Source organism: Rhipicephalus sanguineus, chromosome 11 (genome assembly GCF_013339695.2).
Source record: "Rhipicephalus sanguineus isolate Rsan-2018 chromosome 11, BIME_Rsan_1.4, whole genome shotgun sequence".
NCBI classification, from domain to species: domain Eukaryota; kingdom Metazoa; phylum Arthropoda; class Arachnida; order Ixodida; family Ixodidae; genus Rhipicephalus; species Rhipicephalus sanguineus.
In genome coordinates, this window is record NC_051186.1 from 126561562 (window position 1) to 126589471 (window position 27910).

At 45.7% G+C, this 27910-nt stretch overlaps 1 protein-coding gene across 2 annotated transcripts in view; it reads left to right on the plus strand.

Moving 5' to 3' along the window:
• The window catches only part of LOC119374136 (26S proteasome regulatory subunit 10B), a 398774-nt gene that overhangs the window by 307633 nt on the left and 63231 nt on the right, over positions 1-27910 (plus strand). The gene's annotated exons all lie outside the window — the stretch shown is intronic.

Here is a 27910-nt window from a genome sequence, read left to right on the forward strand (position 1 = left end):
TGGCAGAAAAGGTCATGCAGGATGCAGTCCACATCCTCGCTTGCAGAGTCGCGCAGCCCGTCACTTTCCAAAAAGCACCGAAATGCGTGGTTGGCGAGTTATGATACGCAATCACTTCGGCTGCATAAACACAAGGTACTGTCAATTACTCCCTCCTGTGATGACATAACGAGCGAAAGTCTGATTGGAGCTGGAAGCAGGACTCCGATTGTTTTATTCACTTGATATTGCTCGCTTTGAGGTCGAAAGTGTCATGTTCGCGCTTTCATCTGTGCGCCATTGCACCCCGTAGTTTCGCTATAACAATCAACTAAAGAGGTACCTGAACTAAGGGCATGAAAATAAGACCATTATTGATACTCCTACAGGCTCTCGTTTTCCTTGTCATCAGGACTGCACCAACTAGCCCAGTCTTCAACCGCACTGCACTCAAGGGCGACTAGTAGATATACGAGATCCAGCAACGCCTATACCGTGCTATTTCTACGCAGGAGCTCCCAAAACTCATATGCAATGTGTAAATGTAGATGCAGACTCTTGGAACCGTTCGCTTACTAGTAACGTTGGGGATCGGCCAAGAATCCGATAATTCTATTTTGCAGTAGAGTATGATATGGACTTGGAATACTTGACATACAAAAAAAAATTCTGCAGATCCCACGTACCGTGGGAGTCGATGTTATGCGAAGTGTGCGGCGGGTAGGTTACTGTGGCGTAACCTTTTTTTACTGAGCGACACGTTACAAAATGACGCTAAAGATTTGTCTAAATTTTATTCGCACACTTATATATGTTGAAGAGCCGCATATGTGTTATATAACCAGTTGTTTACGGTTGGGTAACGCTGCCAATGGCAACGTGGGTATTACCAACACCAGAAGCGGTAAGCTGTTATGTAGTGCTTATACGTGTCCCGAGAACGCACGCACGTTTCACGAACCCGTGTGCATGTGTGCAAGAAGTTCTTGACAGTTCTTGAACAAAGGCATCACCGTGATCAGTGAGCCCCAGCAGCTGGTCACGACTTGTTATAGGATCCGGTCGTGATCGTGGTGACGAGGGGTCCATGTGTAGTGAAGTATGTGGTATAGTAGAGCTGTTGGAATTCGTGGATGCCTTGGTCATTTCGTCGACAAATTGTCTGTCGACAGAGTCGGCGACATGTCGGAACCTGAAGCCACCCTTCACGTTGGTGAGGTATAGGCTGTCGAGGCTGGTAGGCCTGGATAGTGCTACGTAGACCAACATCAGTGGATGGTTTTTTGTCGTATTTGTAAACTACCTGGGCGTATGTGGCCTACGTAGCCTAGTCTACAAAGCGGCTGTCAATCAATCTGGCATCATCCTCAGTCAGCATGAGGCCATCGCCCAGCTTCGTAAGAAATGAAGAGGACACTGCGTTGTCCTGGCGGACGAAGTGCACTTTACGGTGCGGTGATGTGGATATCATATGCAATTTTCATTAATGTATTCCCCCGGGGTCGAGCAATGCTTCAATATAGCTTGCTGAATCATAGGAATAAAAACGTAATGTTTATTAGACTGCTATAAAAGCGGACCCAGCACAAGAACCACAGAGGTTAATCGGATATGACGCCTGTATCGTAGGATTACGTATCGTAGGAGTATCATGTAGCGTTTATTGCTTTCTTGTAAAATTAGATAGCCAGCACCACAACCACAATTGACGTTGCACCGATATTACGCCTGCGTAAGCTGTTTTTCCAAACTAATTTATAGACCTGGCGTGGCTCAGTGGTAGAATACCTGATTACCACGCAGAGTGCTTGGGTTCGATTCCTGCTGGGATCCTAATTTTCATTCTTTCCATTTGTTGAGTCAACACTGCCGATGTTCGTTTTCCTTAACGCTCTAGCATTTAAGTTAACAATGTCTGTTCTCACCGTTCCTGGGTAGATATAAACTGTCAATCACCTGTGGCGCATACCCGTACACCGCGGCCCGTGGTAAACGGGTATGTGCCACACGTGTCTAGTGGAAAGGGTTTGACGACGTACGCGACAAGATTTTAACGTTATTCATGTCATGACCCGGCAGTCATACTCGTCAAATCCTCTTACCCTCCCATGCAAATTTTGGTCTACACCAAGTTAAGGAGGCGATCATGAGAGCACCCAGACGTAGGCGGCTAGATAGATAGATAGATAGATAGATAGATAGATACGTAGATAGAAACGCTCAAAGTGCCAGAGGTTCGCTAAGAAATGCTTCGCATTTAAAATGTCCAGGATTGGGGGACATGCCCATCGCGCCGTCGCTCGGTGGCGGCAGTGGTGCCCTGCCGTAATTTAATGGAGAAATAGGCGAAAAAATACCTGACGAAAAGAACTAGCCATCGAAATCGACTGCCGGTTCTCTATAGAACGTTGCTGCAAAATCCCAGGCGTGTGACACAAAGTGCGTAGCTTCGTGGAGTATTCCTTGCGGCGCATCCACTTTATCGAATGTTTGCAAGAATGTTCTGGGCGTTTATTATGCGCTTCTTCATTATCTACACATTATCTTAATCATCATCCGTTTGTCTGTCCGTCCCCATCGTCGCCGTGTGTCATCATCATCTTCCGGTGTGTGCGCGCTCTGCTTCTGGCTGCCTGTTCGCTGCCGAGTTCTAAGGCTTAATAAACGTCGTCCCAACCAAGACGCCATACGTGGTGGAGGTGTTGGGGCCTTGGCTCAATAGAGAGACAAGGGTTATATTGAGGAAAGTAAAAAAAAATGGCGAAGCTTGCACGAAGTCGTGCAAGGTTTGAAACAGCGAAGCTGGAATATTCTGTAGTTTAGTCTGGTTGATTCGAAGGCTGTTGAGAGGCTGGTGATGCTGGGTTTCTAGATTGCTTCTCGGCGCAGAGAGGTTCGAGTTAAAGCACTGACAGTCACAGACACGACGGGGATGCCCAAACTCCAGAGATAGAACCTCGCGCTGAAACCGTGCGTTCGCACCTCCCATAGATCTACCGGGCACGTCGTCGTTCGCGTAGGGCTTCCATCAGTGGCGCACCAACTCGTTCGCGAGTGGGCGGGGGGGGCGGGGGGGGGGGGCAAGCGTCTCACTCTGTCCGCGATATATATATATATATATATATATATATATATATATATATATATATATATATATATATATATATATATATATATATATATATCTTCACAAAAAGCTTCTAAAAAACTGTTTATTGATCGACGTTTCGATCGGAGACCGATCGAAACATCGATCACTGCAACGTCAATTGTGGTTGTGGCGCTAGCTATCCAATTTACAAGAAAGCAATAAACACTACATACGTACTCCTACGATACAGGCGTCATATCAGATTAACGTCTGTGGTTCCAGTGTTGGCTCCGCTTTTATAGCAGTCTAATAAAAATTACATTTGTATTCCTACGATTCAGCAAGCTATATTGAAGCATTGCTCGACCCCGGTGGAATATATGAATGAAAGTTACGTGCGATATTCACATGATTGCACCGTAAAGTGCGCTTAGTTTCCATAATACTGACGTATGTACTCTAACGTGTGAGCTGACGTTACGTCGCACCATAAGTTACCCTTTAAACGCCAGTGTTGTCGACGTGCCCGCCCACAATGTGCACACACCTACTACACTTCCAAAAACACGTCGATCCACCTCGTAATGCTTGGCTCAAAGCCATAAGATGCAGCATAGAAGTACTCGCTGACTGCTTCGCATAAAACCGATTCCCACAACGCGTGGGATCTGCCGAATTTTTTTAGAAGCGTATACCTTTTTCCTATTTATTTTATTTATATCTATTTGTATAACATATATATATATATATATATATATATATATATGTATATATATATATATATATATATATAGAGAGAGAGAGAGAGAGAGAGAGAGAGACCGAACTACATCTGCTCTCACTTCACATAATTTTTTATATCGAGAGATCATTTGCTTATCAAAACTGCTGCCTGAAATCAACAAAGAAGCTGCACAAACATTGTGCAAGCTGGGCCACCCTATACCGCGACAACACAGCAGTTTTTAATCAATACATTATGAAAAATATGAACGTCAATTTTAAAAAAGCACAACCATATTTAACCTGTTCTTCATCTGAGCATTCCATCTGCAAACTTCACAGTCTCAGTATGGCGTTGTCAGTACGATGAGTATGAAGAACCTGCTATGACTTCGCCACCTTAAATTCTCACTTAATAAACAAAACGTGTGTCTGACATAGAAAGATACCTCGCAGAAGTCGTCAGAATAAGCCGAGTGCCAATAATTTTTACTGTAAGAGCCCTCTAATATAAAGTCTTTCTGAAGAAGAAGACCAACTTCAGTCGATTAATTTTTATGAAATCCACATTGAGCTGGTTGTGTATACAGGCTTATGAATGACTACGAATTTATATACTAGGTGTGAGGGTGTCGGAACGAAATATTTTTCGTTTCGGTTTTAGTTTCGTTCCACCGCAAAAATTTCCGTTCCGTTTTTGTTCCGGAACGAAAAAAATATGTTCCGTAAAGGTTCGTAACGGTTTTTTTATGCAAAAATTTGAAGTTAAGGTAATCATAAAAAACATTGGAATTGTGATGTAGTTACTTGCCCTCCTCTTAGGAAAGTGGGACAAGGGTAAAACACGTTCTTCAGAGGAGCGGAAGTAACTGTACCACGAATTCCTACCAACTAGCACAAGCCAGTATTAATTTCAAAGTCATAGTATTTGTTTTCTCAAAAGACAAATGCGAATTTTTAGTGAGCTCAATGCTTTGTGTAAAGGGAGTGAGCACGATCTCAGAAGCAGCATGTCATTGAGTGTACTCTCTGATGTGCGAGAGCGCTGTATGATAAAAAAGATCACAGCATATCCACGAAGTGAATTCTGATGAAGGGGCTTGCTCCAGAGGTTAAATCTGGCAAACCGTGATTCCCCTGTACATCTTCTCAATCATCGTCATATAAAGAAGTGGCACGAGAGTTGTTGTGGTGCGATTGTATATACACATTATATACGCAATATTTATAATTTACATATCGATGCACTATATACTCAAATTTACATATTGATGCAGTATATACATTTTGTTCAATAGCTTCTTTACGGATCACATAAGCTCGGGGGAACGTATTCCTATTAGTATAATGGTTTTGTATAATGGCGGTGGCTGCTGCCGCCGCCTCGGTGCCGGTAGTGGCTTGTGCTTGCTGTCGGCGCTGGCGTCTCTCGTCGGCTCGCGAGCTCTCACCGCAGGCCTTGGCGGCGAGCCCGCATTGCTGCTGCATTGCGAGCCCTCCGCGCTGCTGCCATGGCTTCTTCGGTGTTCACGATGAGTAGCGGTAGCGAAGTGCACTGAGTGATGTTCGGCGAAAGAGAAAGGAAGCGCGCCAATAGCGAGCGCTGTCTAAGGCGCGACCCTCTAGCGGTCTCCTATCAAGCTAGAGCACGCGCCGAGGGCGGAGCCGCCTGAGCGGTGGCGCGCCACCTCGTGAGCGCTCTTGAATCAACAGAGAGCACAGCTGCGCCTCTAGCGGGAGCACTGAAAGCTAGCGTACGCGGCAGGAGGGACGAGAGACTACCCCCCAGCAAAAGGAGCCAGCTCCTAAATGATCGCCAGCCCAGCGCGGAACACGCAGCATAGTCATAGCGAAAACTGGAAGAGCGGACATTGTAGAGCCCGTTGTATAGCCTCTTGGGGCAATTCATACAAGTACACATGCAAGGTACCCACCATGCCATAAATCATCCCAATTTTTTCAGAAGTAGAGAAATTCCCACAGCGCCATTTTTCAACATTCTTCGCAAAATCGTGGTACCCGCTACACATCTGTAAGGCATTATGTGCTCTTTGTGCTGTGACTCATGATGATAAAGAATTATGGCTGAGCACTTTGCAGTGGTTGGAAGCAGTGTTGCGGAATGGGCGGCTCCATTGAATTCCAATTCCATTCCGGGGAATTAGAACTTGCCGCAATTCCATTCCTTTCAATTCCTCGGAATGAAAAAACTTAGCATTCCCACTCCGGAAATGGCCGAGCAGTTCAATCCCATTCCTGTAATTCCTCAACGTAGGAAAGTCATCTTGATAGTTTTATCGAGTTAAGAATGAACGCTTCATAAAGCTGATGTCATCAGATGCATTAAGAACTGCAAAAGTATTCAAAACACGTTACCAAGGTCGAGGAATAGTAGCTTGGTGACATATATCGTGCAGCAGGGGCGTAGCCAATGGGGGGGGGGGGGGGGGGGGGGTCGGGGGGGTTGAAACCCCCCCGAAATTTTTCAGTTTTGCTTGCGCATATATACACGCACACATACAAACGCACGCACGAACATACATAAAGTATGGCTGAAACCCCCCCGAAAATATTTCTGGCTACGCCCCTGTCGTGCAGTACAACCACCCTATTAATTCCCATAGGGGCAGTTCTCCCGCTACCTATAGTATTTGCATGGTCAGCAGGTTTTAATGAATGGTGATCTTTTGATATTCTTTAAGCTTAAATATGTTAGTGCTAAAATGACGACATAGCGTATTTTTATGCTGTCAAAAGTTGTATTCAAGAAGACTAAGCAGTTTTGCCACGCGTCTGGAGCGGTCGTGTATATGGAGAAAACCAAGATTTGGTAAATGCGGAACAAAACCCTCTAGATCTGCTAGAATTAGCTGGAACAGGCGTACACCTGTGGAACAGTGCACCGCTCGGGCAACTTGTGCCTTTGCATCGAATACAGAACACTGGGCCGCACTGCTCGTCAGCACTCACACTTGTCAAGCGCGCCTCGCAAGCATGGATGGGGTGAGGAGAACTTTCTGTGTTCGCCTGTGCGCAGATATGCAATGTCTTCCTTGTCGCAAGTGGTATTTACGTGTGTCAGGTACTAAACTGCTCGTGAGATAAAGATCAGGGCTGTGCATATTGTATTTGCCACTTTCGTGTAGGGGTATCGATGGGTACCAACGCACAAGGCCAATTTGTTTCTCCCTTCGGTATCTGCTGGGATAATGCACTTGTTTGTACACTGACTTATGGCTCGGTTTCTAGTAGGCGCGTTGTTTAGAAATGTACCGTGCTTGTAATCACCCAAGCCATTTTAAAAATACTGCTTTATTGTCAATTTCGAGTCTCTGACTTACTAATGTTTGAAGTTTGAAAAACAGCACGTAGACGGAAACGTGATCTTCCCCGTAATGCGCTAGTACCAGTTCAAGCATTCCCATACCATGCCGTGCAAAAGTCGCTTAATTCCACTCTCATTTCATTCCTTCAAGCGTTGTCCCCATTCCATTCCCATTCCATTCCGGGGTCGCGAAAATGTGGAATGACTCTGGAGTCATTCTAATTCTGGTGGGGCAACTCCGTAACACTGGTGGGAAGCATTAAACCACGCACTCTTTGCGCTATTAGCATTGTGCATTGACTGGTTGTTATGTTACTCTTCTGCCACGCTATATTACATATATTAACACGATTCCTTGCCCCCCATGACGCCTATATAGAGTATTTTTGCGAAGAACTTACAAGCACCAGCGTGGCACTGTGATAAAATACCCGACTGCCACGCAGAGGGCGCGGGTTGAAATTCCATGCGATCTTAGATATTTGTTTCTCATTTAATTTTTTCTTATATCACGCGATAGCGGTCACGGACACAGGTGGCGGCGGATAACTATGGCGCCGACAATGCCCTCTCCACTTTGACCTGCGTGACAGGCGCGCAAGTGACCACGTGCGTTAACATAAACATCTCTGCTTGCCACTGTTTTCATTTTTCGCACAATTTCAACATGTCTGCTTTGGAATTCCTGCCTGAGGTACGCGCTAATACCGTACCCTCAAATATGCTCACATTGCATGAGCTCAGTTGCTCCGGATTGCGAAGTTTTCTGGTGAACCGAAAAACGATGGAAAAAATTTCGGTTTCACTCCGGAACGAAATAATAGATAAAGTTCCGGTTACGTTTTCGTTCCGGTTAAAAATATCGCATTTTTTTTGTTTTTCGTTTTCGGTTTTCGTTCCGTTTCGACGCCCTGGTTAAAATGAATATAATAAAAATCACAGCATATCCACGGAGTGAATGATGATGAGTGGGCGAAGCTGTGGAGGTTCATCGGTAACCCGTGAATCTTCCGTGAATTCTGCCCAGTACATCATCACCGACGTGAGATCGGGCGCGTTTATACTAAAGGTTCGATGAGTTATGATGACTTGCAGCGCACTTTAATTTTACATGTACGCTGTGAATTTTCATTGTTTAGAAAACCATTGCTTAGAAAACATCTGGCGTTTTTTGTTAAGCAGCTGGCGTCTTTTCGTTTTGCTTTAGAAACATCTGGCGTTCTTTCGTTTTGCTTTTACAAAACATCTGGCGTCTTTTGTTGGTTTATTTCATCAATCAACGGCGTTTTGAACAAAATTTTTATTGTTTAATCACGCACAGGAGAAATCTCACCAGGCACTACCTTGGAGGTAAAGAATGGCTGCTAATGGGAATGAGAGACAGAAGAAGTCGGCTTTTAGCTAACGCTGCGAATTTTTTATTGTTCAACAACGCACAGGAAAAATCTCCCACCGGCACCACCTTGCAGGTCAAAGCGTAAGACTGGTTACATACTACGCTACGAGGGACGAACGGGTGCCGCTATAAGGAGCTTCGCCCCTAATATCTGGGGTTTAACGTTCCAAAACCACGATATGATTATGAGGGACGCCGTAGTGGAGGGCTCCGGAAATTTGGCCACCTGGGATTCTTTAACGTGCGCCTAAATCGGAGTACACGGGCCTCAAGCATTCTCGCCACCATGCGTTAAAATCAAGTGTGCACAATAAACAGCGCATTGCTATGCTGCACAATCACTAAACTTTTTTTTTTTGAATAGCCAGACAGTGTCTCATTCTGAACGTAATTCAAGAAGGCTGCTCGCTAATCACATTGGCAGCGGATACTTATAGTAGCTGGCGAGATGGATTGATATGCGTATAATAAATACTTTCAGTTGCAGTATAACGATGTGGAGCTGTGCGTATACAACTCTCTGTGAACTCATCCTTGCTTAGAGAGGTAGAGAGGGAAATAAAGATTATTAGGAAAAGACACAATTTTTTGCAGGTGGGAAGGTTTCTTAGTCCAGAAAACGGTGGGCGCTGATCATCTCCCTGGTGAGGTAGATCAAGTAACGGGGCAAACTTGAAAGCTGGGCTTCTCAATGTGCTCGAGTCCACTGCCTTATTTACCGCCTTGTTACAAGCCGCCGCGATCGCTGTGGGCTACCACATGATAAGCAAGGTGAAGCAGGATAATCAGAGACTAAAGCGGGAATCTTTTTTAGCTCTCCTGGCTCGGCACAACTAAAATACTCGACACTTCTGCACGCTCATCAACTCACGAAAACTGGATATGGAGCAGCGGCGATGCTATTCGTTTTCAATGAAAGAAACTAATTTTCCTGAAACAGGAAGAGCGTTTCATCGGGCTATAAAACGTTTACTGGTTCCCGCGCGTATTTGCGTCCCCGATTACGCAAATTTCAGGCCAGGCAGAACAAAATAAAATCGTGACAGATTGATCCCCTGGTGAGCGGTAGCCTCCTCTGCAATGCTCGAGCGCAAGGCGCGAAAGCATCGCATACTTACTGAAAAACCAAAAAGACGCGTACCATCAAGGAAAAAAAAAAGTAAGGACAGGACAGAAAGGGCGTCACTCGCAACTAACTTTATTCCCAGAACATCAGCGTCATATATAACCACAGCGGCCCTGCGCGCGCACATCGCCTCACAAGCTCGTCCGAAAACACGCGATAACATGATCAACTTTTCTCAGTAGGGGGGGCAAGCACCCCCCTTGCCCCCCCCCCCCCCCGGCAGATACGCCTATGGCTTCCATGGGGTCTTCTTGCAGCCGCCGTTGCCTTTCCGTTCCCTAGTATTCTCTCGTTGTGCGCACCGCTGAAGCACTCCGTAGAGACGCTTCAGCAAAGTTCACGTGCGGCCACGGTAATCATCACCAGGTTAATCCCTACGGTTTATTAAAGCTTTCCTCAATTACTGGTTACGCCTGTCTAGAAATCTTAATTGGTGTTAGCCGCCTGTCAGTCGCCTTCTTCATTTTTAGGGGACACGCAGTGAATAGTGGTATTTGCCTCATTTCTGTGGCACATACCCGTTCATGATGATGATAGTCTTTTGCACACATCAAAGCTTCAAACAGCTTCGCCGTCAAGAAGCACTATCTTCTGCAACCATTGCGGGAGCATGGCTCGGCGCCAATGGCTGCGCTGTACTGTGAAGCAGATCATGAGGATCATTCTCCCATCTGCCTGCCAAGCCTATGGCACATACTCTCGACAAATCCACGAATATGATAATGGAAGAAAAAGCAAATAGGCAATAAAACGGACGAAAACAGAAGACAAATCATGCAGGAATATTTTAAGAATACTGAAAGAAAACTAAGAAATGTATTTCTCGCGTTTGCAATGATGATTACGTCGCTTCGTTTTCTCGCTCCCTTTGTTTTCTGTTTCACATGAAAACATCGAAGGAAGAAAAAAGAAGATAATGTCAAATTCACTTGGGAATCTAACTATTCATTTGTTGATCGTTCATACCAAGAAAAAACTGCTGAATGCTTCGTTTCGCGAAATAATCGGGCCACAACAGCAGCAACTCGAACGACCGTCGGCGTCTCCAATTATCACTTCGTTCGGTACCTCGGCCCCGTGATATTTTAGCCGCTGGGTTATTTGTCTTGCAGTCGGCAATTGTGTGTGAGCGGCAGCGCTGCACACCACGGCGGGTGAAAGAAAATCCACTCCTCTACAGTTCTCGCAATGCCATGATAACGGTTACAGACGTCCTGAGCAATACCATAGCGTGTGCCGTAAACTGGGCGGGGCTCAGTCTAGGAACGTGAAGTGCTTGACCCTTGGTGTTCCTAACAGCACTGCACCGGTCTGTTCGTCGAGTGGACCGCGCTTCACCGATGAAGTTATTCAATGAGATTCGTGTACTGAGACTCCGCCCGCAGGAACGTAGGCCCGCCACTTTTCGAGCGCGGTTGCAGTGGGCGCAAGGACAGACCGAGCGGTAATTCGCCCTGGAGAGTGGCGTGACTGGGTGAATCCAGGTGTTCGGAAGCGGGGCCGGGGGAAGGAAGGGGACTACGATCTTTCTCTGACATTGAAAGCGTTGGCATTCGTAAAGGCTTGTTGTCTTCGGAGGTGGTGGTGGGGTTCGTCCCGGACACCCCCCCCCGTACCCTACACATTTTCACAGTCTCTTTATGTATGTATACACGCACACGTACACGCAAGAGGTGCGGTGTTCTAAACTACCCGTTCTGCGTAGTTCCCCTAGCGGATGAGCGGATTCCTAAAAATCCGGGTGTCGATGTAATTGCATACAGAGGCCTGGGGTGCGACGTCAAACCGGCGATCACAGCCGGTAATGCACTTACTCATCAGACAAGAATTGGCCACCCTGGTACAGTGCTTCGCCACTACCTCTCATATGAATACAATCACACGTACGAACATAGATGAAGGAGGGGTCGGACACAACCCCTTGCCCCAGAAATGAAGTCCTGGCCCTGCATTGCGGCTCGTATCACTGATTCAGTCTGCAAAGACTGCATAAGCGAGTGCGCGCAGCTCACAAACAGCCACGACGGTGTGCATCCGGAATTGTCAAGCCACGGTAGAACCTAGTCCGCTTATCCCTCGACTACTGGCAGTTTTCAGCCGTTTTGCTGCGTCGTCTATCACCTGCGGCCATGCTCCGGATATCCAGCTTATCGTGCTATGAAAGGGCAAATGGCGATCCACCTATTTAAAGCGCAAAGCTACAAGAAGATTCATGCGCATTTCTCAGAAACGATAAATTTCTAGTTGAAAGACATTCACAATTTTCCTTTCTCATAAGACCTTGCGGCATTCCGCAGAACTAACTTGTCAGATCCTAACGCTGAATATAATTATGGCTCTTCTATTTTATTCCGACGTGTGTGATTTGTGTTTGTTTGTTTTTTCACGTGTCGAAACAGCCAGCTTGCCCGTTACGCTCGAATGTCTGAAGCCATGCAGGGTTAACCGCTGACGGTGCTGCAGCATAATGCTAAAACTTTAGCGCAAAACGAGCACAGCGGACAAAGAAACGACGAAGACAAGCGCTAACTGGAACAACTCTTTCTTGGTGGGAGTGTCGGCGAAGAACGTCAACACCCTCAGAAATGCAGCGGTCACCTTCACTTTCGAGAGTGCGTTTGGAGACGTCATGCACCAACGACAGCAGTTCTGCCGGTGATTGCCTCCTTTCAACGGCGAACTTGGGACCAAGCGAGATGGTTCTACTGACGTGGTCTGGCAGGTGAACACCATCTTCAGTGTGAACTTGTCCCGAAGGCGGCCGCTCGCGGAGATGGCTGTGACACCGAAGAAGGAATAGTTCCTGTTTCCATCGGCTTTCCACTGCTTGGTCAACCAGAGCAGCAAACTGACGCCGCTTTTTCAATTTGACAGAGCGGCTCCCAGGACCACGATCCACTTGAACTTGAAGGGACTCTCGGTAAAGTCTTGCTTGCCGCCTTCGGGACAAGTTCACACTGAAGATGGTGTTCACCTGCCAGACCACGTCAGTAGAACCATCATCAGCCTGTCTACGCTCACTGCAGGGCAAAGGCCTCTGCCATGTTCCGCCAATCAACCCGGTCCTGTGCTTTCTGCTGCCACGTTGTACCTGCAAACTTCTTAATCTCATCTACCCACCTAATTTTCTGTCTCCCCCTCACGCGTTTGTCATCTCTTGGAATCCAGTCAGTTACCTTTAATGACCACCGGTTATCCTGCCGACGTGCTACGTGCCCGGCCCATATCCATTTCTTCTTGATTTCAACTAAGATGTCCTTAACTCTCGTTTGTTCCCTGACCCACTCTGCTCTCTTCCTGTCTCTTAAGGTTACACCTATCATTTTCCTTTCCATCGCTCGCTGCGTCGTCCTCAATTTAAGTTGAACCCTCTTTGTAAGTCTCCAGGTACGTAGCCCGTAGGTACGTAAGTACCGGTAAGATGCAGCTGTTATATACCTTCCTCTTGAGGGATAGTGGTAGATTGCCATTCATGATTTGATAATGCTAACCATCTCGCTTGGTCCCAAGTTCGCCGTTGAAAGGAGGCAATCACCGGCAGAACTGCTGTCGTTGGTGCATGACGTCTCCAAACGCGCTCCCGAAAGTGAAGGTGACCGCTGCATTTCTGAGGGTGTTGACGTTCTTCGCCGACACTCCCACCAAGAAAGAGTTGTTCCAGTTAGCGCTTGTCTTCGTCGTTTCTTTGTCCGCTGTGCTCGTTTTGCGCTAAAGTTTCAGCATTATGGAATACCAACTAGCCCGCTCCCACACCTTGCTGCAGCCTTGCCAATAGAAGTTAAAAAGAAGAAGAGTCAACAATTTTACGCAACAAGGCGATGGACTGGGCTAGTTGGTTCATGTCGAATTGCCAGCCTGTCCCGTCGTGTTCTTTCTCTGTGGTTCGTGTTTCCCGCTGGTTTTTATCCAATTTTCCGCAACTTCCAGAAAATTCCATTTAAATCAGTCAACCCTCTACAGATCCAGCCGTATTATCGAATTCCGACTCCCCGTAAATCCCCCAAGCCCTCTTGTTTTATCAACTGAATCTGTGGCGTTACTGTGTAGTTACATTTATTTGCATTTACACAAGCAGGGCGGATCTACGCAGTTTCCTCACTGTCGTTTTTTTTAACGAATCTGAGACAATTGATCACTTGTGTTCGTTGTGTCATGGACACAAGAAAATGAACTTCAAGAGACTTGTGGGTGCTCCGTTCCGTTTCGGTAAACCATGCATAACTGCGCTGATGACAAACCAACGAAAGATAATCCGTAAAGCTCTCTCCGGATTACATTGCCTCTAAGTTAACAATAAGAACGTAGGTCGGCCCCATCGTTTGATGCGTTCATGTCTGTATCCTCGTCCCGCCAGTTACTCGAATGAGACAATCAAGCAACGTGGTCGAGTCCGCTACAGAAGCGCCGATTGAAGAATGGTTGCGTCGAGATGCCTCTGACACATCTAAATTCCCAGCAAAAACTGATGATATAGTGTTCTAGCATATAGGGCACAAACCTGAATACAAAAGGAGCTCGAGAAGAAACCGAGGACCAACCAGCGCGCAGTGGAACGAAAGACGATAGGCGTAATAACCTCTTGAGTCCCGGCTATGGGGAATTTGTTTGTTTGTTTGTTTGTTTGTTTGTTTGTTTGTTTGTTTGTTTGTTTGTTTGTTTGTTTGTTTGTTTGTTTGTTTGTTTGTTTGTTTGTTTGTTTGTTTGTTTGCTTGTTTGTTTGCCCTAAGGAGACTGGCTCATACCCACGAGGGGGATTGGCCACACTGACAATTATATATGAAACTTCAAAAAGAAAAAAAAATAAGCACGAAACGCGATGTAAATGAAAAAGGAAAGAGTTAAGAAGTTAACAAAGCCACAGGATAACGATTGAAAAAAATATATATATAAGAATAAAAAAGAAAAAAAAAGTTGGTTGCCGTGGTCGGTATCACTAGCAGCGTACTCTTCCTGTTGCTTGAACGAACTTGTGTAGCGCAGTTATAATAGCACTGCGGCTTGCCCCAAGCTCATTCGCTCCAAACGACAACAGGCTAGAAGTGTAGAAGTTGTAAGCCCTGCCTACCAGTCGGCATTTCCAGAAACATTCTACGGAGTGAGGCGAAACGGCGGCATGATAGAAAAAAGTGATCTATTGTTTCTGGTTCATTGCAAACTGCACATAGATTTGTTAAACAAAAGCCAGATCTATGCAGGTAATAATTTAACCGGGGAACTCTACAGCGAAAACTTGTAAGAGTCACCTCGCATTGACGTGAAAGACATTTGGTGGTGTTCCATGGGAACTGTAAGTGCTGGTAATCCGCTGATTGTGTGAGAGCTGTTTCGGTGTTTTTTAAGTATAACAGTCGTTTGAATCTCTCTCCGGTAATGAAAGAAAAAAGGGGTACGACATGTAACACTGGACCATCTAAAGACGCCGTGGCGAGTGCGTCAGCTGCTTCATTTAGAGAAATTCCAACATGCCCGGGGACCCATACTAACCGAACCTCTTATATGGTACAGGATACAAGGCTCGAAAATATTGGAAGAAGCTGTGATTGTTTTGCGGACGTTAAATGCATACAAACCGATAAGGCATCTGTAATAATAATAACTTTCGATTTTTGAGAATTTAGTTTTCTAACAGCCACTGTGATTGCCATAAATTCGGCAAGAAATATGGGAGTGAAGTCAGGTAGTCTGAGAGCAAAAGACCAATTGAGCTGCTGGGAGAAAATGCCCACTCCGGCCTTCTGAAGATTTTGCGTGGCGTCCGTAAAAATTACAAGGTGAGCAGGAAATTGACCGAGGTGATCATGAAGCAGACCTTCTAGAATACGCTTTGGAAGCAATTTAGCATTTTTGAGAAAATGTCGTCGAAGACTAAATTAAGCTTCAGCGAACACAGTTTTGGGCAAGCTAAGCACGGCAGAGAAACATGTAGGTCTGATAACAGCGACTCGACGAAAATTACTTAAGGCCTTCGATAACGTTGCCACGGATGCTTAAAGAATGAATCGGGAGACGTGATAAAAACTATCTGGGAACGGGAGAGAGGTGCATCATAGAGCTTTAAAAACGTCCGCACGGTAAGCTGCTTAAATCTTGCATCAAGTGGAATGAGTCGAGCTTCCAAATACAGCACGCTAATAGCAACACATCTCGGTAGTCCAAGACACAGACGTAGCGCTTGCCTTTCTAACAATAATAGAGGTCTTAATTTGTAAGCAGCAGATCCGGAAAAAAGGACGCAACCGAATTCCAAAATGGGGCGCACATAAAGTTTATATATCATGAGCAAAGTCCCTCTGCGCATTCCCGATTTTTTATTACAAAAGCAGCGCAACAGCCCCATGGCGCGTTCTGCTTTACGCGTGTTTAATTCAATTTGCTGTTGCCAATTTAAATCGTGAACATAGACAATCCCCAAATATTTTAATGATGTTACTTGCGGGATCTGTTTGTTTCGATAATGAAGTGAAATAAAAACGGGATCTGCCAAAGGGAATACGAGTACTGCGCATTTATTAACGTTGAGCGAGAAAGCAAGTCCGTCAAGCCATACCTCAAGTTCAGTCAAATAAGACTGCAAAATTTGGTATAAAGTATGGATATCATAGAGATGGGAAATTGTCCAATATATTGGACAACTCGTTGTCGTCTGCTCCAATACCAGCACCCACTATTTGCCGTTGAAAGCTTCTTTTTAGTTTTTTAAACGTCTACTAGCGCCCTCTGTCAAGTGTGAGCAAAATCAATGCAGCGGCGCGCCTGGAATACTAGTCCAAAATGGCAGCGGTCAGCATTGGCGTGTTCTACGGCCGCACTCGTCAATCTACGTAATTTGGCTTGCATTTCTGAAGTTTGTTTGCTTGCTTATCATTTCAAGTACCTTATCATTTTTAAAGTACCTTTTAAGTGCGTTACTTTCGCAGTTGTATTTGGTCCTGATGTCCAATATATTGGACATTGCGTCACATGCAAACGCCAACTTTTACTAAGCTAAGCTTTAACACTTTTTGCCTACGTGGTCCATTCGAGCTATGCTGAACTTTCTGAAAAAATTCGTGCACCTAACTTTAATCCGGGACTCAGGAGGATAAGAGACGGGAAGACAACAGGGTGTATCAGCGAAGAAACAAGGACATCCCACATCCTAGCAGATAGGGAGAGGGAAAAATGGACCTGGGGAGGTGAAGCCATGAGAAGGACAGATAACAGATTGTCATTTAGAACGTTGGAATGCAGAGGCGTGCGCAGGGTTCCCCTTCAGGGGGGGGGGGTGCGAAGGTTCATCGCAGCGCCCCCCTCACTATTATATTAAATGAATGCATGGGCCAGATATTGCGCCCCCCCCCCCTCCTTTTTTAGGTGACTAGGAGGGGGCCGCCCCCCGCCTTCCCCCCTCCCCGTGCGCACGCCTATGTTAGAATGGATACCAAAAAATGGGAAGCACGGCAGAGAACGACGGAGCGTTAAGGCTCATTCACATTCGCGACTGGCACCGGTCACGCGACCATTTGCGACTGGCGATCAAAACGCGACTCTACGCAACCGATGTTCACACCTGCTTGCGACCTATACCCAACGTTTCACAGAAATCACGTCTGCTCGCATTTCCATTGCCCCATAAAATAAGCGGACGTGCTGTTTTGGCACATTTGATTGGTTCGGAGGTTTGCGACTGCAGTCGTGGCACTTAAAAATCGAGCAGCAAGCGTCTGAGCCAAAGCTGTCGCTTTGTGACCGAAGCGGCCATTTGCGACTTCTCGCTTTGCGACTAACATGGTCGCGACCGGTTTTAGTCGCAGGTGTGAACGAGCCTTTTAGGTGGAGCGACGCAATTAAGAAACTGGGAGGCATAAAATGGAACCAGCTCGCGCAGGGCAGTGTACAGGTTGGGAAGCATCGAGAGATGTCTTTGTCCTCCTGTGGACATAACAAGGAGGTTTAAATAAAACTTGCTGGAGTGGAGGCCGCCTATACTTACCAATAGACGTCAGACTCTGCCCAGGCGGCGCTGCGAAAAACGCCGCCACCAGCGCCCTCATCGTAGCCCTGGCACTAACTGGGTAGTGCAAAGAGAGCCGCCCGCAAGCGAATGTGCATAGGCCGCAATATAACCCTCCTCTTTCGTTGGTGTCGAGGCGCGGTTTCCTGAAAATCAAGGACCTGGAAAGCTTCTTCGACCAATCCACGCTTCAGAAACAAAGGAAGCTGATCAAAGCGAACTGCGAGTACAATGCAAAATAAGTTTTAGTTATTCCCGAGCGCTGCAACTCGCAAGTACAAGCGAGCATCACACGACACCGAGTTCGAGGCAAGCCCTCCGACATCCGTTCTCTAGAGCCTAAATGCGTTAAAATCGGGTATATACGTATGCCACAGCGATAAAGTACCTACATACACGATCAATTTACTTAGCTATGCATCTTACGATCAGTGGTACAAAACTCGGTTCATCAGGGGCGAACTCCGGCGATTTTCGCCTTTTCAGTTGCATTCACCCTTAATTAATCTCTCGCTTCCTGTGCATTGGAGTGTTTTATTACGCATCCTCAAATGGTCTCTTGATGGTCGTCTTCCGTTTGTATGTACTGCAAATTGGGATACGTGCGTGTCCACTTTCGCGGGGTACAACCAAAGGCAAAACCATGGCGTCCGAGATAGCTACGGCAACCGCGGAGGACGCGGGCGAAACAAACCAACATTCTGCGATTTACTTGTATGACGCACGTGGTGTTAGCTAGTTAGAACCAGAACTCTAAGCCTTCAAAACGTACGCACGTCCGCGATGCTGTGTTGTGACGACCAACTCGTCGCGGTGTGCGTATCACGCGTCTCCAGTCTGCCTCTAGCTGCTCAGTTACACGACAAGCACCGCGGTCAGAGCCTCTGCTGAGCTTCATAGTCAAGGTTACCACGGTTTTGCATCAGGGCTACGCAAAACAACAGCAGAGCCACACATTCATGTCACTGGCTGTGGAGAACGCGGGTACTTCGCTTACCCAACACGCTCGCAACGGCCCGTATCCAGCGCTCTCGCCTTTCTTCTTCGTACGACAACTATGGAAATCGGTAAAACTGAACGTTGTTATTCCGTCTTTTACGTCCGTGGCAATTCACAACGCAACAGTGCGTCTTTTGCGGAGTTCCTTCGTAGCGTGCGGAGGGCTCTCGTCTGCTGCTGTTTTCGCCGTCGTTCAGGCGAGCGATCCAGCAAGCACTTCACGACGGCTCGGTGGCGCGTCCGACTTGCGGAGAACAATTCACAGCTCTCGTTCTAAGTGCTAAATGCGCAAACACACGCGATATTAAGCTCAATCGTTGTTTCGCACTCGCTAGTTGCACCTGGTCCCATAGCAAACTGTGCGAGAGAGTCGGTCTATGCACTACTCAATACTTCTCCGACAGGTGGCGCCACACATCTTGGAAACTCCAGAGTCTGACGTCTATGGGCCGCAGTGAAGCCGCGCCGCGCGCGCGGCGGCCATCTTGCCATAGGCAAGAAACGGGAGCCAAAGCGCGCCCCGCCGCGCTGACCGCGTCTTTCCGCCGTGGTTTTTAATGGTTATAATGGCGAACATTAAGGGAGAAGTTGTCAAGAATAAGAAGCGAAATCGCAGATAAGAATGCGGTCAGTTTTATTCTGTTTTTCTTTTGGCGTTTTCCTTGCAAGCATGCACACCTAAGGGCCTGTATCACTGTTTTTTATATATAATTATCCTCGTAAGAGCAGACCTCACTTCTAGGCATTCATTTTCCTGTTTATTTCGTTCGTCATGTGAGGGAGTCTTATGCATATATGGAGTTCGGCCACTTTCTTTGAGCGGAATATAAATGTGGGTCCAAAGCACCACATTCGATATGCTCATCGAGAAGGATATATATTCGTCAAGGCTTGAAAGCCATCTCTTTTCTCAAGACAAGCTCAAAATCTCCAAAAAGAATAGTTTTGGCTTTGCATGGACGTGCTTCAAGGGCATTCAGCTTGGGGTCGACACTATTCCAATAGATACAGCTTTTTCGATACTATTTCGTAGGCTCGGCCGCTCTCTCTTACCCTGTCAATGAATCAATTAAAAATGCCCAAGTGGCATAAGTCATATGTTTAAGCCAACGAGCATAGTCTGTCATCATGTATTCCAGTCCCAAAGTCCGCATATCTGACCGTTTAGTCGCCCACAATCTCAACACGTTTTCTCATTTGTCATCAACAATTAAAGTACAGTAGAGTTTTTGTGCGGCATCAGGCTAGTTTTTTCGAGACAGTGACTCATCTGTGAAGCCAACATTTCCTTTGATGGAATTCTGTACACCGTTCTCGTATAGAGCGCTCTGCTGACAGTGCGCGATTAAACTTCGTGCGTACCTACTCGTAAGCTGATGGAGAATAGAAGTACAGCGTTAACGAAAACGCCCGCAGCTCGGATGGAATACGTGCCTTTCTGGTCTTTTCGTATGGTGGAAGGTTGCAGTGAACATCGCCCTGCCCTACTCAGACATGAGCTTTTGATCCTTGATCTCCTTTATTATCGCTTGAGGATCGAGCCTCGCTCTTTTTGGTTAGCGTGCAATTTTTCTGCTGCAGAATTTTCACCTTGAGCTGTTTTATCTCTTCTTGGAAAAGATGAAGCATTTCTTCGTAATGCTGCCGTATAGGTGATGCAACTGTCACATCTTCAACAACTTTTTTCAATTTGAACGCATCTAACGGCCGGAGTACCCCTGGGCGATCGGTTAGGTCGCTTTATTTGCAGCTGGAAAGAGCACTGCACAGTTCAGACCTGCTGGTTTTACTCGCTGCACTGCATAAAGCAAATACAAATATAACGAAAAAAATGCACGAATGTAAGAAAAAACAGGTCCTTCTATATTGCCCAAATGACGTTACTTAACCTCGTAGTTGCGAGCTACCCTTTAGCACGAACAGGGCAACCGATAACGAAATCTCGCAATTTCAATGAATAGCAAGCGGTGCGTTATTTTCCTATTCGCGCCCGCACCAGTGGTATCAACAAGCACAAGAATGTGTATCACTGGGTTTTTCAAGTGTTTTACAAATGCGTCAAGCACAGCTAGTCGAAGAACTCCCAGGTCGCAGCCTAGTCCGGTCGAAACAATTTGGCGAAAAGTGCCTCTAACATATGCGATCGCCGTCTTTTGGCTTCCAGACTTCCCGTCAAACAGCCTGCCCCGACGTGCTTCGAACATTTGAGTCCTTACGAAACCGGTTATGAAAAAAGAATGACCGTCAGATGTGAAATTAGATTGCGGGCTGTCAGCATATGTTCCGGCATATAGAGTTGTTTTCATCGAGCTCGAAATGTTCTGCTTACAACTGAAACTTCATCCCAGAGTACCTTTTCGCTCGATTTATACAGCCGTACGCAACGCACAATGTATCCAACAACGTCCGGACGCCACCACGCCAGAGAACAGCTAGAACAACTATGCGGCCGCTGCAGCATGCGTTGCGGAAGACGCGCTTTCTGCCTATGGCAAGATGGCGGCACGCGGCTTCAGCTGAGGGGCGCCTCCTCCACTCCAGCAAATTTTATTTTAACCTCCTGGGGACATAACACAGGCTCGTGATGATGATGACAATATCTTTCCCGCTCCAGCGTCGCCAGTCAAGTGCCGCCATTCCAACCGGGCGACCAGTTCGTCGGACTGCCGGCCGCGATGCATATGGATACCGCCAGACGGCTAAGGCGGCGCTCACGACCACGCATCGAGATCTCCCAGTGGCTGTGCGCTTTCCGACGTCAGAAGCATCGGTGAGACCCGCCCATATCATTCAGGTAAACAGATCGTCTGTGGTTGAAAATTGTCATCGGCGATGTCTGCATTCATCAGTTTGTCGCAGGGAACGCATCGCAGTGATCACCAGGTTTTCTTTTTTTTTTTTTGTCATGGTCCGCAACGTGTCATCGAGGAGTCGGGAGATGCAGGAAATAAATATCTTCAGGTTGCCACACAACTGTGACCATCATCCAGCGTACTTTCCTTGTGTTATCACCGCGGTCGCGGCACTTCGCGGGCGCGAGCGGCGTGTGCGCTATCAATGTGACGTAACATTCTTCACAGGAAAGTGGCGGGAGCCGGGTTTTCAGATAAAAAAACGCGAGCGAGCCAGATGACGATTATAGTCGTGTGGCAGAAATACTCCCCAGATAACCGACTTTTTTTCCTTATAGTACATAGGAGTTCAGTGAGCAATTCAAATGACATGAAATTACTTGAATGTTTGCTAGTGTTTCCAAGTAAGGGCATTAGGCGATGTACTTCAATTGACTTCATAAAAGGCGACGAGCTCTCAAGGCACAAGCGCATTGAACGAATTCTGTAACTATAAACGTCGCTTGCGAGACCAAACGCAGTCGTATGTACAGTCGCGCGCAATATTACTTGCAACACGAGAGCGCGTGGCCTCACGCGTTCAAATATTGCGCATGGCATCAAGTTGCCTTCATTTCCATAACTAAATGCTCTTTTATTGTTTGGGAGACCTATCCACGTGAGAGAAGAGCATTTATTTGTTGAGATAATGGCTATTCGAAGCTGCACGCAATATCTCAGCTTGTGAGGCCACGCGTTCTCATGTTGCAAGTCATATTGAGCGCGACTGTATGTATATATATATTGCATGTAGCTAAAGGAGCCTTGAGGTCAGCTGTACGAAACGTCGCTACCACGCAAGGAAAGCCTGTTTCGGGTGTTTTACATTTTAAAAGAGAGATAGCTGCCGCACAGCCCGCGCAAGAATTTTTCACTTGCGTGAAAGAAAAGGGGCGGGTGCAGCTACGAAAAAAAAATGCGGCGATGCCGGTTTCTATTTAATAGCGAAGCTGTTAAGGATAGCAGTAATTTGTGCGGCCTACGGGTGTGTCACACTAAACGTGGTAACCGATAAATGTGATTTTGCGCACCGATAGTAACGTTTACCAAGCTTAGGACTTCTGCACTCAAAGCTAATGTAACCCTCACTTACTTTATAGGTGCACAAAATCGCATTTATCGGTTACCTCGTTCAGAGTGAGAATAAGCAGCCCGCAGATCTCAGAGAGGTGTGAACGCTTGGATTCAGCGCGAGTTTCTGTCTCTGGAGTTTGGACAACCGTGTCGTGTCTGCGACTGTGCGTGGTTTAACTCGAACCTCTCTGCGCTGGGAATCAACGTAGAAACAACCTAGCATCACCTAGCTAAAGCCTAGAAACAAATCTAGAAGCAACCAGATTAGTTTTCAGATTTCGTTCAGTTTCGTTGTTTCCAGCCTTGCGCTGCTTAGTGCAAGCTTCGCCATATTTTTTTTTTTTTTTGTCGCATTCTCAGACAAGCTCTACGGCGATGTGGACATACCTTGCCGCTGCTGTAAAAATAGCTTTAAATGTCTACTAATTAACAGAAACAATATGAAGGCGGCTGTTGACTCTGGTCACTCGCACGTCGCCGTTCCTGTGCCCTGGTGTATTCCTTGGGTTAAAATTGCGTTTCCGCGCACTGCTGACGCGGACCTCGGAGGACACGTAGAAAGGAGCGCGTGGTTGAGATATTCTCCGTCAGGTGCCTTAACAATTACAGCTGCTCTAGGGTGCCTTGATGCCCGCGCGCTCCGCTGACGGTGAGGACAGGCGCGTCGTCTGCTACGACGGCCGCCATTGCGAATCCCGCCGCAGCTCGGCAGCATGCGAAACGCGCTACAGAAAGCGCTTGCGGTGCGCGGATACGTCCGGAAATAAGTGCACGCTAGTGAGCTTTCTCTTTTTCTTTTCTTTTTTGAAGCTTTGGCAGCTTTTATTGCTGTTGTTGCCTAAATGTTTATTAAGGAAGCATGGAGCGGGCGGTTGTATGTCTTGTGCTTTCCCCGCGATGTCCGCGCTGAAGTTACAGAGCGTACGAATCAAGGAAAGAAGTGTTAATTTCAAGGGCTCGTTTTCTTTGTTATACACAATATTAATGAGAACTAACAGACAATAATGCCAAGGAAAGTATAGGGGATGTTTTAGTAGTAAATGTAAGGTAATTGTGAAGAAAGAAAAGTGGACGAAAAGATAGCTTGCCGCGGGCAGGGACCGAACCTGCGACCTTCGAATAACGCGTCCGATGCTCTACCAACTGAGCCATACCCAGAAATTTTGGACATTGCCCCTTCAGCTTTTTCTGGAGCTTCACTGCAGTACACCACCGTAACTGAATGGGTGGTGTTTTAAAAACACTATATCTAAATATATCAGCCGAATTTCAAGAAGTTTCAAGTAACATCGATTAGAGAGGGCTAACTTTGAATAACATGCGCAGAAACGAAACTTGGTCGTTATGCCGTTTTTGAGTTACAGCGCCATCTTGTGAGACCATGCAGTGAAGCCACTCTCCAGGGGTTCTGGTTCAACAGCTTCCAAGAGAGGGCTAACTGCGTTGAAATGTGCGAAGGTGGAACTGTAAAACGATTGAAAACGGTTCGCGTTGGTATTGCAATGGCAAAACATGTGTTTGTCACTTTGTCTCGATGTGAACATAGAGACAAAGTGGATTAAGGAGGATTAAGGTGTGAGGCAGTGTGGAGAAGTTTATAAATACAACTGTAGTGAATCGCCGTGGCTTAAGGCAGATTAAGGTGCAGAATGATGCGTAGAGTGGTATAGAGAGGATGGATCAAGGTGGATTAAGGTATGGAGCAGTATGAGGTAGTACATCAAACTTAATTGAAGTGAACCACAGTGGCCTAAGGTGGATCAATGCACGGATTAATGCGTAAAGTTGTATAAAGCGAATGGATTAAGGTGAATTAAGGTGTGAAGCAGCATGACATACACCCCAAATATCATTTGAAGTGTAACAGAGTGTCTTAAGGCGGATTAAAGTGTGAAGGAGTATAAAGATGATGGATTAAGGTGGATTGGGGGTGCGGATTAAGGTGTAGATTAATACAAAAGCTGGATTAAGGCGGATTAAGGTCTAGATTACTACAAAAAAGCTGGATTAATGTAAGAACGATATGCAGTACTATACAGATGTTATTTAATGTGAGTCAGAGAATATTAAGGTGGATTAAAGTGTGAAGGGGTAAAGAGATGACGGACTAAGGTGGATTGGGGTACGGATTAAGGTGCAGATTAAACTAAAAAAGGTGGATTAAGGTGCGACGCGATATGGAGTACTATAGCAAAGTTATTTGAAGTGACTCAGAGTGGATTAAGGTGGATTAAAGTGTGAAGGGGTATAGAGATGATGGATTAAGGTGGATTTGGAACGGATTAAGGTGTAGATTAATACAGAAAAGGTCGATTAACGTGCGATACGATATGGAGTACAATATCAATGTTATTTGAAGTAAGTCAAAGTGGATTAAAGTGAATTAAAGTTTGAAGGGGTATAGCGACGATGGATTAAGGTGGATTGGTGTACGGATTAACGTGTAGATTAATACAAAAAGGTGGATTAAGGCGGATTAAGGCGTGGAATATTACAAAAAAGCTGGATTAAAGTGCGATACGATATGGAGTACTACATCAATGGTATTTGAAGTGAGTCAGAGCGTATTAAGGTGGATTAAAGTGTGAAGGGGTATAGAGATGATGGATTAAGGTTGATTGGGGTGCGGATTAAGATGTAGAATAATACAAAATGGTGTATTTAGGCGGATTAAGGTGTAGATTGTTACAATAAATGCTGGATTAATGTTCGATATGATATGGAGTACTACAGCAATGTTATTTAAAGTGAGTCAGAGTGGATTAAGGTTGATTAAAGTGTGAAGAGCTATAGAGATGATGGATTGAGGTAGATTGGGGCACGGATTAAGGTGTACATTAATACAGAAAAGGTGGATTAAGGTGCGATACGATATGGAGTGCTACATCAACTGTATTTGAAGTGAGTCAGAATGGATTAAGGTGAACTAAAGTGTGAAGGGGTATAGAGATGATGGATTACGGTTGATTGGGGTGCGGATTAAGATGTAGATTAATACAAAAAGGTGTATAAATTTAGGCGGATTAAGGTGTAGATTATTACAAAAACGCTGGCTAAAGGTGTGGTATGATATGGAGTACTATAGCAATGTTATTTTATGTGAGTCAGAGTGGATTAAAGTGGAAAAGTGTGAAGGGTGTAGTACAGGGTGTGTCCTGGTCACCATTCCCGATTTTGATAAAACTTGCTGTAGGTCTAGGCATTACACCCAGAACAATGCTTTCGAAGTTATTTTTGCGAAAACAAAATTTGTTCGCCTGGAAAAATATATATAAAGTTTGACCACAAAGAAAACTTTTCCGCCAATTCCGCTATTTCTGAATTTTAAGCGCACCTAGCGAAAAAAGGGTGAACTTCTTGGTCGCAATATTTATTCCCCTCAAAGAACAAGTGAAATACAATCTTATGAGTCTATTGTTTTCTATGCTTGTTGAAGCACTTTTGAAGAAGAAAATCACGAACTTGGCAAATCGCACAAAATACCTGTGTTTGAGGAATATATTGCTGCAAACAAGTTAAAGTGAGGATCAAAAGCTACAAAAATGGTTACATATGATCTTTGATACCTTCGCTCTCCTTTAAATTAATTTTCGTGGTTTTATCGTGCTCGATTTTACTCGATACCTGGGCTAAAGCGTAAGTGATCGACCGAAAACGCTAAACTATGAAAATAGTTTTCTCAAAGAGGACATTTTTAATTTTTGAATAATCTGTCTGATTGAAGTCAAAGACGTCATCTATCAGTCTGTGTAAAAAAAGTTGCATTATTTTGGTTGCTAACAAGCTATAATGCGTCAAATATGAACAAGTCAGTCAAACGGCCGCGTCGTTCGTTATGTGCTGAAACTCGGATATAAGTTATTCAAAATACTTGTACGTGACATAATGACAAATCAGCAGCTCCACACCAACAAATGCATAGCCAGGTGTCATGGTTCAGTAAGCTTTGTCTTGCAATCAGCCGCTTGACAAACCCACAGCAGCAGCCGCTCGATGCTGCGGGCGCTCACATTACATGAGTGCCGCTTCGACTGCGGATGAGCTCCGCTTGGGTGCTAAACTACGCTCAGATGGCGAACGAGAGAAGGAATGCAGCATCACTGTGAAAGTTAAAGGCTCTTAAGTACCAACAAAAGCCATATTATACAATGAAAGCTCTGCCGGCAATGTCACAGTGCGCGCCTTCAATACAGCACGCATGTATTTTTTCTCCCTCCTGTTATGCCCGCAGCCACAAAATATCGTGATAAACTCTCGGCTTGCGTTGAATATTGTATCTGTGGACATACAAATATACAATATTGTAAAAGCGGCGCTTTAATGAACCAAAGGACTTGCACTCACTTCGTTTCACAGCCGGCTGACACAATTGTCCTGGCACGAGATAAAGAACAACAGCAATTTGAGTTGTTCGACCATCGGAAGCACGTATGAGAGATTTCTGTAGATGTCAATGGCTTCCTTTTGTGTCATATATTGCTGATAGAGTGAACCTAATTATCTTTAGGCCATCAGCAGAGAGAAAGCAACACATGAGCGCTCTACTGGAAGCGCTCACTGCAAAATTGCCCGCAGAGCTTTAATTGTATAATATGGCTTTTGTTGGTACTTAAGAGCCTTTAACTTTCACAATGATGCATTCCTTCTCTCGTTCGCCCTCTGAGCGTAGTTTGGCGCTCATCGGCAGCTGAAGCGGCACTCATGTAATGTGAGCGCCCGCAGCATCGAGCGGCTGCTGCTGCGGGTTTGTCAAGCGGCTGATCACAAGACAAAGCTTACTGAACCATGACACCTGGCTGCGCATTTGTTGGTTTGGAGCAGCTGATTTGAGATGATAACACGTGCAAGTATTTTGAGCAACGTATATCCGAGTTTCAGCACATAACGGACGACGCGGCCGCTAGGCTGACTTGTTCACATTTGACCCATTATAACTTGTTACCAACCAAAATATTGCAACGTTTTTTATGCAAAATGATAGATGACGTCCTTGACTTCAATCAGAGGGATTTAAAAAAAAATTAAAAATGGCCTTCTTGAGAAAACTATTTCTAATGTTCGGCCTTTTTGGTAAATGAATGAATGAATGAATGAATGAATGAATGAATGAATGAATGAATGAATGAATGAATGAATCTTTATTTCCTTTGTCAAAAAATCACTTACGTTTCAGCCCAGTTATCGAGTAAAATGGAGCAAAGAAAACGAGCCCTTGAAATTAACACTTCTTTCCTTGATTCATAGCCAGGGTCTCGTTCTGGCAGACTTCATGCTTTCAGGTAGTATGCGAGGGATTATTGGTCAGCTGCCAGC